Consider the following 13,581-nt stretch of genomic DNA (forward strand, 5'->3'; position numbering starts at 1 on the left):
GTTTTATCACCAACCTTCGTTTCTTTTATCTCCGTTTCTCGTGACAGACGCTGTCCCGGCGAAGTAGGTCGTTCGGTTACAAGACTTCCTGAAGACATGGGGCAAGGTGATCGGGTGGATGTAGTAGATCTCGACGTTGGAAAAGCATTTCACTTGGTACCACGTTAACGCTTACTAACGAAAGCATTATCTTATGAGGGATCAGATAAAATTTGTGACTGGGTTGACGATTACTTGGTAGGTAAAAAGCTGTGTGTTGTCTTAGATGGAGAGTCATTAATATGCTATATAGAAATAGCTTCAAGAATGGCCTATGTAAATTAATTGGTTGCTTGGCGTTTATGTTATACATCAATGACCTGTCGTATGTTATTAATGGCAACCTTACACTTTTTACAAACTATGGAGTTATCTGTAAAGAAGTATATCTGAAAAAAAGCTCAAATTTTCATTCAGTTATTGATTAAGTTTCAAAGTGGTGCAAAGACTGGAAACCTACCTTCAATTTTCGCAAATGTAAAATAGTGAATGCAACAAAACGGAAAATGTAATGTCCTATGAACTACAATACCAGTGAGTCACAATTAGAATCAGCCAAATGATGCAAATACCTAGTACTAACAATATGAGAAGATATGAAATGGAACGATGACATAGGCTGATGTATAGATACGGTACACTGACTGACAAAAGATGTGAAGCACACGAAGGAGGAGGAGGAAATTAAATCAAATTTCTTGAGTTGGGAGGGTATTTGATGACATTTCAGTGATTACAATAGCGAGTCAAATTTGCGAAGAACTTTTCAGTATGAGCTCACTTATCAGTGTGACGTTTCAACTGCTCTGGCCTGGATCCATGCACTGATTTGGCTGGCGAGGCAAATGTGTGCACTCCTGAGCCGAACTGGCCCACAGCTGTTCTAACTGGTCCTTGAGATTCTGGATACTTGCACTTGCTGGTCCCACACGTGCTCTCTCGGAGACACAACTGGGATCTTTCTGGCCTGGGAGTGCATCGACATCACGCAGACAGTTCACAGAGGCCCCCCTCCAAGTGCGGATGGACAGTATCCTGTTGAAAAATTGCATCACTACACTGTCTCATGAGAGGTAAAACATAAGGAAGTAGGACGCCTGTGACTTTTGTGTCATCACAGTTCCCTCGTTCGCTATCAGTCATTGCGTGAGGTCAAATCCGATGGTTCCCCACGCCATGAAGCCTCAGTGTCTCTCCAAAACACTGGAAGGTAGCCACCAGACTCGACGACGGTGGTCATCCGGGGTAGCACAGAACCGTAATTCATCGCTGAACACACTGGACCCCCTTCATCAGCAGTCCACGCTTCCTCGTCATGGTACCACTCCTGACGCAGCCACTGGTGTTTTTGGCGTTGACAGCAGAGCCCACACATGGGACGGTAGCCCCCTAGTAGGGTGCTGCTAGTCTCTGACCAATAGGGCGTGATGACATAGACTATTGCAGGGAGCCATTTACTTATTCTCAGTTGACATGCACAGATTTTAAGGGACTACGATGTGCCTGGTACAAAATTGGGCGATTCTCCCATGTGGTGGTCAGACATGGCCGACCAGAATCTTGATGACGAATATACCTGCCCTAATGTTCCCATCCGGCCATTGTCACATCCAAATGTCCCAAAAATTTGGACTGCAGAATTCAACCAGCTGGCCAAATGTAGACCCAAAATGAAACTCCAGTTGTAATGACAGATGTTGATGACGCTGTCTCCCAGGAGCATGGGGCGTCTTCGTGCCCTTCACAGCGATCACCCAGCATTTGAGCACTCACACTCCTTCTATACCTCATCAGTGCTCGTAACAATAACAGACATCAACTGCACTAATGGACTGTGTTGGTCATTCTACCTGTGACAGAGAATTCCACTCTTATCATATCGATAGCCGCCGATGATGTGTACATTTACGGTGTTACATCGATGTCTGAGCAAGTCTTCTTGACGCTTCACCTTTTTTTTTTTTTTTTTTTTTTTTTTTTCAGGCAGTGAAGGTGACAGGGTTTGATTCACTGGTAGAATACAGAGAAAATGTTATGTCTGCAAAAGGAGACTGCATACAAAACACTCTTTCGAACCATCTTAGATTGTTGGTCGAGTGTGTGGGACCAACACCACTGGGAAGAGACCCCCGTGGGAGGGGACGGGGCAGCTGGAGACCGCATAGTTTGAATAAGCCAGTATTCGACCCGAGTCACCACACCCAAGTGACAGCACATAAAAGTTTTACGCAGAGATTTGAATGCGCGAATTTATTTTTTGGCCCTTATGCAAGGCCGCTTGAGTTGGTTAAATCGGAAACAAAGAAAGGAGAAAGAACACGTTTATAATATGTATATGAGAACTGGGTGTACTTCCTAATCTCCTTCTCCCCCCCCCCCCCCCCCGTCTCTGTGTGTCTCCTCCTCTTTCTCTCTCTGCTCATCTTCTCCCACCCCCTCTCTGCCTGTCTTCATCTCCTCCTGCCCTTCTCTCTTCCTCTCTATCACCTCCTCCCCCCTTTCTATGTTCTTCTTCTCCTCCCACCTCTCTCTATCTCCTCCTGTGTAAGTACTACGGTTTTAATAAACCTTTTTTTAAATCTCAATCTACATCTACATATACATGGACACTCTGCAAATCACATTTAAGTGCCTGGCAGAGGGTTCATCGAACCACCATCACAATTCTCTATTATTCTAATCTCGTATAGCGCGGGAAGAACGAACACCTATATCTTTCCGTACGAGCTCTGATTTCCCTTATTTTATCGTGGTGATCGTTTCTCCCTATGTAGGTCGGCATCAACAAAATATTTTCGCATTCGGAGGAGAAAGTTGGTGATTGGAATATCGTGAGAAGATTCCGTCGCAAAGAAAAATGCCTTTCTTTTAATTATGTCCAGCCCAAATCCTGTATCACTTCTGTGACACTCTCTCCAATATTTCGCGATAATACAAAACGTGCTGCCTTTCTTTGAACTTTTTCGATGTACTCCGTCAGGCCTATCTGGTAAGGATCCCACACCGCGCCGCAGTATTCTAAAAGAGAACGGACAAGCGTAGTGTAGGCAGTCTCCTTAGCAGGTGTGTTGCATTTTATAAGTGTCGTGCCAATAAAACGCAGTCTTTGATTAGCCTTCCTCACAACATTTTCTATGTGTTCCTTCCAATTTAAGTTGTTCGTAATTGTAATACCTAGGTATTTAGTTGAATTTACGGCTTTTAGATTAGACTGATTTATCGTGTAACCGAAGTTTAACGAGTTCCTTTTAGCACTCATGTGGATGACCTCATGCTTTTCGTTATTTAGGGTCAACTGCCACTTTTCGCACCATTCAGATATCTTTTCTAAACCGTTTTGCAGTTTGTTTTGATCTTCTGATGACTTTATTAGTCGATAAACGACAGCGTCATCTGCAAACAACCATAGACGGCTGCTCAGGTTTTTTATTTATTTATTTATTTATTTATTGTTCCGTGGGACCAAATTAAGGAGAAGTCTCCATGGTCATGGAACGAGTCAATACATGAAATTATAACACGATATTAGAAACAGATAAAATGAAATATAAAAAAAACATATTCAGGTGACAAGTCGTAAGTTTAAATGAAGACAATCAACAATGTAACACTGGAATTTGCTTAATTTTTTAGCTCTTCCAGGAGCTCCTCGACAGAATAGAAGGAGGAAACTCTTCAGTTTAGACTTAAAAGAGTTTGGGCTACTGCTAAGATTTTTGAGTTCTTGTGGTAGCTTATTGAAAATGGATGCAGCAGAATACTGCACTCCTTTCAGCACAAGAGTCAAGGAAGTGCATTCCACATGCAGATTTGATTTCTGCCTAGTATTAACTGAGTGAAAGCTGCTAGCTCTTGGGAATAAGCTAATATTGCTAACAACAAACGACATTAAAGAAAATACATACTGTGAGGGCAATGTCAAAATTCCCAGACTATTGAATAGGGGTCGACAAGAGGTTCTCGAACTTACACCACATATAGCTCGAACAGCCCGTTTTGAGCCAAAAATACCCTTTTTGAATCAGGAGAATTACCCCAAAAAATAATACCATACGACATAAGCGTATGAAAATATGCGAAGTAGACTACTTTTCGTGTTGAAGTGTCACTTATTTCAGATACTGTTCTAATGGTAAATAAAGCAGCATTTAGTTTCTGAACAAGATCCTGGACATGGGCTTTCCACAACAGCTTACTATCTATCCGAACGCCTAGGAATTTGAACTGTTCCGTTTCGCTTATAATACGCCCACTCTGTCTGATCAAAATATCGGTTCTTGTTGAATTGTGAGTTAGAAACTGTAAAAACTGAGTCTTACTGTGATTTAGCATCAAATTATTTTCCACACGCCACGAACTTATTTCATGAACTACATTATTTGTTACTGTTTCAATATTACACACAAGATCCTTCACTATCAAGCTGGTGTCATCAGCAAACAGAAATATTTTTGAATCACCTGTAATACTAGAAGGCATATCATTTATATAAATAAGAAACAGCAGTGGCCCCAGCACCGACCCTTGGGGAACGCCCCACTTAACAGTGCCCCATTGGGACTGAACATCACTACCACTCTCAATATTGCGGAGAATTACCCTCTGCTTTCTGTTCTTAAAGTAAGAGGCGAACCAATTGTAAGCTACTCCCCTTACTCCATAATGGTCCAACTTCTGCAGTAATATTTTGTGGTCAACACATTCAAAAGTCTTCGTTAAATCAAAGAAAACACCTAGCGTTCGCAACCTTTTATTTAATCCGTCCAAAACCTCACAGAGAAAAGAGAATATAGCATTTTCAGTTGTTAAACCATTTGTAAAACCAAACTGAACATTTGACAGCAAATTATGTGAATTTAAATGCTCCAGTAACCTTGTATATACAACCTTCTCGATAACTTTAGCAAACTCCGATGGCATAGAAATAGGTCTAAAATTGTCAACATTATCAATGTCTCCCTTTTTATAAAGTGGCTTCACTACCATGTACTTTAATCGGTCAGGAAACCGACCACTCCTAAAGGAAAAGTTACAGATATGGCTGAGAACTGGGCTAACATACATAGAACAATACTTCAGTATTCTCCTAGATACCCCGTCATATCCATGAGAGTTCTTGGTCTTTAGTGATTTAATTATTAACCCAATCTCCCTCTTGTCAGTATCATGGAGGAGCATTTCAGGTAACAGTCTCGGAACACTTTTTTCGAAGAGCGCTATATGATTCCCTGTTGGGACTAGGTTTCTATTTAGTTCACCTGCTATATTCAGAAAGTGATTATTAAATACTGTACATATATGCGACTTATCAGTAACACGGACATTCCCACTACGCACTGATTCTATATCCTCTACCTGTCTCTGCAGACCAGCAACTTCCTTTACGACTGACCATATGGTTTTAATTTTATCCTGAGACTTAGCTATTCTATCTGCATACCACATACTTTTTGCCTTCCTAATAACATTTTTAAGCACCTTACAATACTGTTTGTAATGGGCTGCTGCATTTAGATTTTGACTGTTTCTAACGTTTTTATATAATTGCTACTTTGTTCTACAAGATATTCTTATCCCTCTAGTCAGCCACACAGGCTGCCTGTTTGTGCTAGTACCCTGTTTTAAACGTTCTAACGGAAAGCAACTTTCAAAGAACACGAGAAAAGTCTTGAGAAAAGCATTATATTTATCGTCTACTGTATCAGCGCTATAAACATCTTGCCACTCTTGTTCCTTTATAAGGTTCACAAAGGTCTCTACAGCAACTGGATCAGCTTTCCTGAACAGCTGATGACTATATTTAACACGTGTTGCAGCATAAAAATCTTTTAAAGTTAAAATTTGCGCACCATGATCTGAAAGGCCATTCACCTTTCTGCTAACAGAATGCCCTTCTAGTAATAAGGAATGAACAAAAATGTTGTCTATGGTTGTTCTACTGTTCCCTTGCACTCTCGTTGGAAAGAATACGGTTTGCATAAGATTATATGAATTAAACAGGTCTACCAGCATCCTCTTCCTTGCACAATCACTTATACAATTAATATTGAAGTCACCACATATAACTAACTTTTTGTATTTCCTATAAAGTGAACCAAGAACCTCCTCTAGCTTTAGCAAAAATGTTGTGAAATCGGAGTCTGGGGATCTACAAATAACAACAGTTACAAGTTTAGCTCCGTTAAATTTAACCACACCTGCACAACATTCAAACATCTTTTCAGTGCAGTACTTTGAAACATCAGTTGACTCAAATGCGATGCCGTTTTTCACATACATGGCTACTCCCCCACACCGCAAAGAGCTCCTCGAAAAGCAGCCAGCCAACCTGTATCCTGGTAAAGGAAGCCTCTGAATTATCTCCTTATTTAAGAAGTGTTCAGATATACCAATAATTTCAGAGTCAACATCTATAAGCAGTTCACTTACTTTATCTCTAATACCTTGTATATTTTGATGAAATATACTAATTCCCTCATTACTCGGATACCTAAGCTTTGTCAAAAGTGATTCCCTTGTTAGAGAGACTTCCCTTAGGCAGGAATACCTATCAGCTGACTTCAATCTAAAAAAGGTGCAGCTCTAACACCCACTACTGCAGGAATTTTCCCATGAGTGATCCCACCAACCCCACCTATGCTGTCACCTATAAGCTTTGCCAACCTCCCCTTCCCATACCTGTTGAGGTGCAGGCCGTGTCTAGTGAAACCCGTCCTGCTGATAGACTCCACTGACACCACTGAAATGTGACCCATGCTTTCTGTCATCAGCGCACCCCCAAATCTCATGTTATTACGCCTGACGGCTGTATTAAGATGAGGCAGATCGTGACGCTGAAACAGTTCCACGAAATGCACATTCGTGTTGCCAGTCTGAGTGGCTATCTTTTCCAGGTCACCATCTATGTTATACTCCCCATCCCTATCAAAACTATTACCATCCCCACCCACAATCACTACCTGATCCTCTTTAGTAAAATCCCTACATAGCCCCCCCCCCCTATGTTAACAGTCACCTGAGCCAACCCTGCATTAGGCTTCACAATGCTGGTGACCTGGTACTCACTCCCCAGCACTTCCTGCAACTGCTGGCCTACACTTCTGCCATGAGAACTACCTAACAGCAGAACCTTCTTCTTCCTCTTCGACTTTGCAACTGTTCTAGCCACCGTAACTACTGAGGTCTGCTGCATACTTCCTACATCTACAGCTACTAGAGATTCCTCTCCACTAGACTCTGACAGTTGGTCATATCTATTGTAAACACCAATAGTAAAACTATCTGAAAATCTCCTTCTCCTAGCAGATCTCTTGCCAACAGCCAGCTCCCATTCCCCAACCCCCTTCTCCCTCCTCATCCTATCTAGCTCCTCCTGTGCGTTTTTCAACTGCACCTGAAGGGCACAGATCTTACGCTCCTGCTCCTCTATCAACTTACTCTTGCTACATAACCTGCAGTTCCAGGAGAGGATCTCAGCAGAATGCCCACTGGCTTCCCCACTACATTCCCCCCAGTGAAAATACTTCGAACAAGTCTCACACCACAATCCACTTCTCACGAACCTACGGCAAAGCCCACGCTTCTCACTCATGGTAAAATTTTACTTTTTCTAAGTTCCGCTACTACAATAAGAAGATGTTAAAAATCTGACTACAATAATCACAAACTTACTCTACAAGGGAAGTAACTACTATTATTAACAGTATTAATAAACAACAAATGTGAATATAACAAAAGACTAATACAGAAAGAGAATCAAACGTCTAATGACACAGTAACGAAGCTGTAAACAGTTCCCAAAAGGTTCTTCTGACATTATTTCACCAGAAAACACCAAGAACACCGGTTGAAGACTACTAAAGTTCCTAAATAAACTACTATACACAAACAATTAATTAGTACTTAGCTTTCGATGCGCCGCTACAGCTGCAACTGGTCAGCGCGGAATGTAAACACGAGCAAGAGGTTAAGTTGCTCGATACGAAACACTCACAAATATCGGGTCACAACACAAGAAAGGCAGAGGTGAATGAAGAAACCACTAATACGTCACTTATATAGTAAATATTATCACAAAAACCGTTAAAATATGTATCTGAAACCTAAAAAATACATGAAAACTTAGAGAGCGATCTCACACGCAGTCACTCGATTATGACGTCTCCCAAATCGTTTATATAGATAACGAACAGCGAAGGGCCTATAACACTACCTTAGGGAATGCCAGAAATCACTTTTGTTTTACTCGATGACTATCCGTCAGTTACTACGAACTGTGACCTGTCTAACAGGAAATCACAAATACAGAACATAACTGAGATGATATTCCATAAGCACGCAATTTCACTAAGAGCCGCTTTTGAGGTACAGTGTCAAAAGCCTTCCGGAAATCCAGAAATACGGAATCAATCTGAAATCCCTTGTCGATAGCACTCAACACTTCATGTGAATAAAGAACTAGTTGTGTTTCACCGGGACGATGTTTTCTATACCCACGTTGACTGTGTGTCAATAGACCGTTTTCTTCGAGGTTATTCATTGTGTTCGAACACAATATATGTTCCAAAATCCTTATAGTTTTCTCCTCTGAAGATGGTAGTTGTAACTGAAACCGGTAGAAAATATACAGTTGTACAGTTAATGATGCACCTACGCTTTTTTAAAAATGCGTATCAGCCGTAGACAGCCCCCTAAGGAAACTTTTTCTTAAAACGAGTATTTGTAAAATAAAGGTTCAACCTGTTGTCCGTGAACCAGTTTCAAACCTGTTCCATTATTCTCCTCCCTTTGTTTGTTACGGATGTCTTCGGACTCTTTATCAGATTACATGTGTCTCAGTGAACACAATAGGATATCAGGTATTCTGCAATGTCCCTGATGAATTACGAGCGTTGGTCAACAACAGGAATCGGTCAAGTACTGAACCTTGCTGGGCACCATGACTAATGTCTCTACTCCGAATTTATTTTTATTTCTGTGGTATAATTTGTTAATGTGACCCTGCGCTTTCGCCGGCCGGAGTGGCAGAACGGTTCTAGGAGCTTCAGTCTGGAACCGCGCGACCGCTACGTCGCAGGTTCGAATCCTGCCTCGGGCATGGATGTATTTGATGTCCTTATGTTAGTTAGGTTTAAGTAGTTCTAAGTTCTAGGGGACTGATGACCTCAGAAGTCAGGTCCCATACTGCTCAGAGCCATTTGAACCATTTGAACCTGCGCTTTTCTAGTGTTACGTTATGACTGTGTACGTGCAAGGGAAAGGGTTTTGAAGCCTTATCATTTTCATATTTTTACTGCAAAGAAGCACATGAACTCCAGTACTGGTAAACACGTTACACAGTACTGTCTCATTAAATACCGGTTTTAAATTGTACTGCCTATTTAGATTGACGTACTGTTCCTGCAGTTTATTGTATTATGATTTGGTGTGAAAGCATCCGAAACTAACTGTCAGCCAAAAGTGTACTGCCACTGTAACAGGAAAGAAAACTATGTATTTTGTACGACTGACTGTTACACAGCCAAAGAAAAAAAGAAACAAGAAAAAACTGTTGACCTATGTACTTTAAAAATACGTCTCTTCGTCCGTTCTCTTCATAGTGGCCTTGTTCAGTAGCTTAAGAAGCGTTAGGGGTGTTCAGAGGCAAAGAACGCCATATTTAAATACGGTGTAGTTAATGCTGCATCATATTAACTTCTTACTCTAAGCTTCGAAACGTGTGGTCTGGAACCCAACGACATGTTAATCTGTTTAAATATTTCGTTAATGCAATTATCGGCTTGTAAATACTTCATAAAATGCATTACACACAATTGCTGACTTTACTTATGTTTCATTTTGACCGGTTTCGGCCATAAACCATATTCACGGTCCTGTACGAAATACAAAACAAAGATTATATCAAAATGCAGAAAAGAAATCACGTACAGGGTCACAAAGATTATTTAGAATGTAACAATCATGCCATGGGATGGTTCCCTAATGGGCCATAGCTGTTCTTATCATGGCTATGGTAATTTCTGGCTGACTTTACTGAAGATGATTCATATACTGGGGTGTTTAATAGTTATTGCTTTACTGGACGGTACTTTTCCCAAAAAAAAATATCTGTAAACTGATTTAATAACTTTTAGCTATGTATGTTAGCATGAACTGGATATTTTCTGCATGGTATTTACCCCATACTGATAACTTGTTATATTTTACTGTAAAGATTTCATTCTTTAGTCTTTATGACGACAAAGGGTATTGTTAGCGTAGTGTAATTACGTATGTGTAAAAAAAACTTATGAAATTTTGTTTTAAATGTTTATTTCTTTTTTGAAGATGTTCGGTTGGAATATGTTTGGTTAGGAGACGTATGATTAGTGTTATCTTGATATTGACTACGAATATACTATCTCTGAATTGTTGTTTACTGTGAGTTATGCCCGTGTGATGCCATTGTATGTCTTGTGTTGGTTCTCTTCAGTTATTTGTTTTTCACACAGGTGGCGTACTTCTAATGGTTCGAAATGAACGATACTCTTACTTATGGCATGTAATGTTGGTTGCAGATTCAATTTTCGGCGTAAATAATTTTTCTGTTATTACATTCGAAATAATCTTGTGATCTTATAGATCATATCTTTTCTGCATTTTGACACGATTTTTGTTTTATATTTCGTACAGGAGCGTGAACATGTTTTATGACCGAACTCGGTCGGAATAAAATACAAATTGAGTCAGCAACTGTGTGTCACGCGTTTTATAAAATGTTATATTCATCAGGTTACCCTCCATTCAGAGGCTCTCGCATGCAGCGACCGTTATTGACTTGCAAATAATAGATTTCAGCTATCAGTCGTCCTTTTCAATTTTTATTGGCAGATCTAGATTTCAGTTAGAAACTAGCCATTCTCAATGCACTATCATTTTTGATCAATGCATGTAATGCCTGTTGGCCAGGCTTCATCCACAGTTCCTTGAATGCTAATGTATTGAATACTAATGTGTTCAATGACCTGTGGATGAAGCCCGGCCAACAGGCGTTACATGCATTGATAAAAAACGATAGTGCATTGAGAATGGCTAGTTTCTAACTGAAATCTAGATTTGCCAATAAAATTTCAAAAAGGCGACTGATAGCTGAAGTATTATTTGCAAATGTTATGTTGTTTGTAGAAACACGTAGGGAACAACGCCTCAAAAATCAACAGTCCCGCACTCTGGCACTAGACCCGCGACGAAATAGCGCCTGATAGCGAAGTACCACTGCAGTGTCCTCCTAGCGTTATTGAACAAAATCGGAAGTACGCCATACAATTATAAATCACCGTTAGCTGACATAGTAACTGAAACAGCGAACACTGCTTTCTGACGCCATAAGGTTCTAGCCAGGTAAGTCTTTGCACAGGTCGTGACCTGACTCTTTTTCCCCCTCGTAACTAATTCGTAACCAACATAAAACTCAGCCGGATTGCGCTGAGGACTCACTTTTGACGAGGATGGCAGAAGTGTAGGACGCCGGCGCTGAACCCGCGGCCGTTCTTCGCTGCAGACTCCGGCTTCGCTTCTGGCCACGGCGTCAGGTGAGCTCGCGTCCCGGCGCTGAGCGTCGACGGGCGATCACGTGGTCCTCCGCCCCACCGCCGCAGCCGTCTACCTCCGTTGGCGCGCTGCGAATCGTCCTTGGTGCGAATCTCCGCCAATCCGGGGCTGCCTCCTCCCATCGCCTACCGCGTCGTTTGCTGGTCAGCTGGCTGCTGCGGAAAAGCCGGTACGACGAGAGGAACGAACGAGTCATCGCTCGAGTAGACTTCAGCTGAGAACTACACGAAACGTGTAAACTTACTAAGCCCCGTTTACACGCTTCCACTTACCTCTCCCGTGCTGCTGCCGTACGGAATATCGAACATACAGGAACCAGCGGAAAAATTTTCCTGTCGGAACACAGAAAATACGAGTATCTTCCTGTTCGTTTAAAAGACTTTCACTGAAAGTTGGGTACCAGTTGTCCCATTCTATCTTCTTCAGTATCATTAAAAAAAGCGCGAATATTTCGCATGTGAAAATTTTTGGGGAAATTTTTAAAGTACATCTCACCTCATACTCCCACGAGTTCCGCCAACCGTAGCTCCCTCACACCCGCTAGTCCACCGCCATAAGTCGTTCATACCCATCGACTCCCACTTGTCCATTCTCTCTCACTCATTCACCCCAACTCATTGTCATTATCTCTTTTTGTCTCTCTGTCATTTTTTGCCATGCCACATTCACGGTCTCCTTCGTTGTGTCCTAATAGTGCTGTCTCCCCCTTGCTCTCTTCTACTGCTAGTATCTCATTCACTCCTTACCACTGTTGCTATCTCGTCTCATTGTCACTGCCCCTCTCTTCCTTGTTGTCACTTTCATAGACTCCCTCTTAATCAGTAGCTCTCACACACTTCCAATTTCCCTTTTTCTTAATCCCCTCCCCATCACTGTCTCCTTCGCTCTTTTCCTAGCACACTTCTGTCACTGTCAAGTACGTTCCACTGCCACTACGTCCCTCTCTTTCTCTCACACTGTAGTTGTTTCCTTCACTCTTTCTATAACACAACCACTATCCACTATCTTCCGGTATTTATTTCTTTTCCGTCTCTTTTCCACTACCACTGTCTTCATCTCTCTCAGGATAAAAAAGCACAAATACCATAATTATTGGGAAAAATTTTAAAGTTGCTGAGGAAGGTAGAATGAGACTGCTGGTACCCTACTTTTCAGATTCCTTTAAATGAATCGAAACTTATACCCTTTTTTGTGCTCGATGGGAGCATGTTTTCGCTGGTTTCCTCCTTTTCACTGCTGCAGCAGGGCTAGTAACTCATTTGAAAAGCTATTTCTTGGTCAGTGAAATGTAGACAGTTCACCTATGTGCAACTGAAATAACGAAAAATTAATTTTACGTCTCCGGATTTCAAGTGCAAACAATTTTGTAATTTCGTTATTGAAGCAGATGAAGTTCCTAGATAACAATGTAGCCACTATACAGGTTATTTGTTCTTGGTATTCTAACAACCCTACCACAACAAACGTCAAAAATTAATTATGATTATGGTGTTGCTCACGCTGCTAAATACTGCATTTTCGGGCAACAACAAAGTTATATTATGTGGCAGGTGTCCTTAGAGCACAGTTAATTAAGTCATTTCATGAAATAATGAACAAACTAGGCACTCAACTTTCCGTGTTTCCCACGCTGGTCTCGTTGTGAACTCATGGCTCAAACGCCGAAAATCTAGGTGGTGATGATTCCAAGCTCGGATGCAAAGAGGCCTAGGTGCTATTCATCGATATTCAAAAGTTTTATAGATGTTTTTCACAAACCATTCTTGAAGATGAAACCTTTGAAAGTTAGAACAATGATGATGTAAAAAAAGTAATCAGCACTCCGAATTTAAGTTACACTTCTTTTTTATTACTTTTGTTGCAATATCACGTAACACACAAAACATCACTACACAATATAAAACATACTTGAAAATATCTTCCTCACTATTGAAGTTCACATTACATAAGCTG

General features: G+C 41.1%; 1 protein-coding gene across 1 annotated transcript in view; it reads right to left on the bottom strand.

The window, feature by feature from the left end:
• The window catches only part of LOC124596170, a 79,736-nt gene extending 68,077 nt beyond the window's left edge, over positions 1–11,659 (bottom strand). The window contains exon 1 of the mRNA XM_047135207.1: positions 11,515–11,659. The gene's annotated coding sequence lies outside the window, so the exon portion shown is untranslated. The remainder of the gene's footprint in view (positions 1–11,514) is intronic.
• Positions 11,660–13,581: the final 1,922 nt, after the last annotated feature.

The sequence above is a fragment of the Schistocerca americana genome, chromosome 2 (genome assembly GCF_021461395.2).
Source record: "Schistocerca americana isolate TAMUIC-IGC-003095 chromosome 2, iqSchAmer2.1, whole genome shotgun sequence".
NCBI lineage: Eukaryota > Metazoa > Arthropoda > Insecta > Orthoptera > Acrididae > Schistocerca > Schistocerca americana.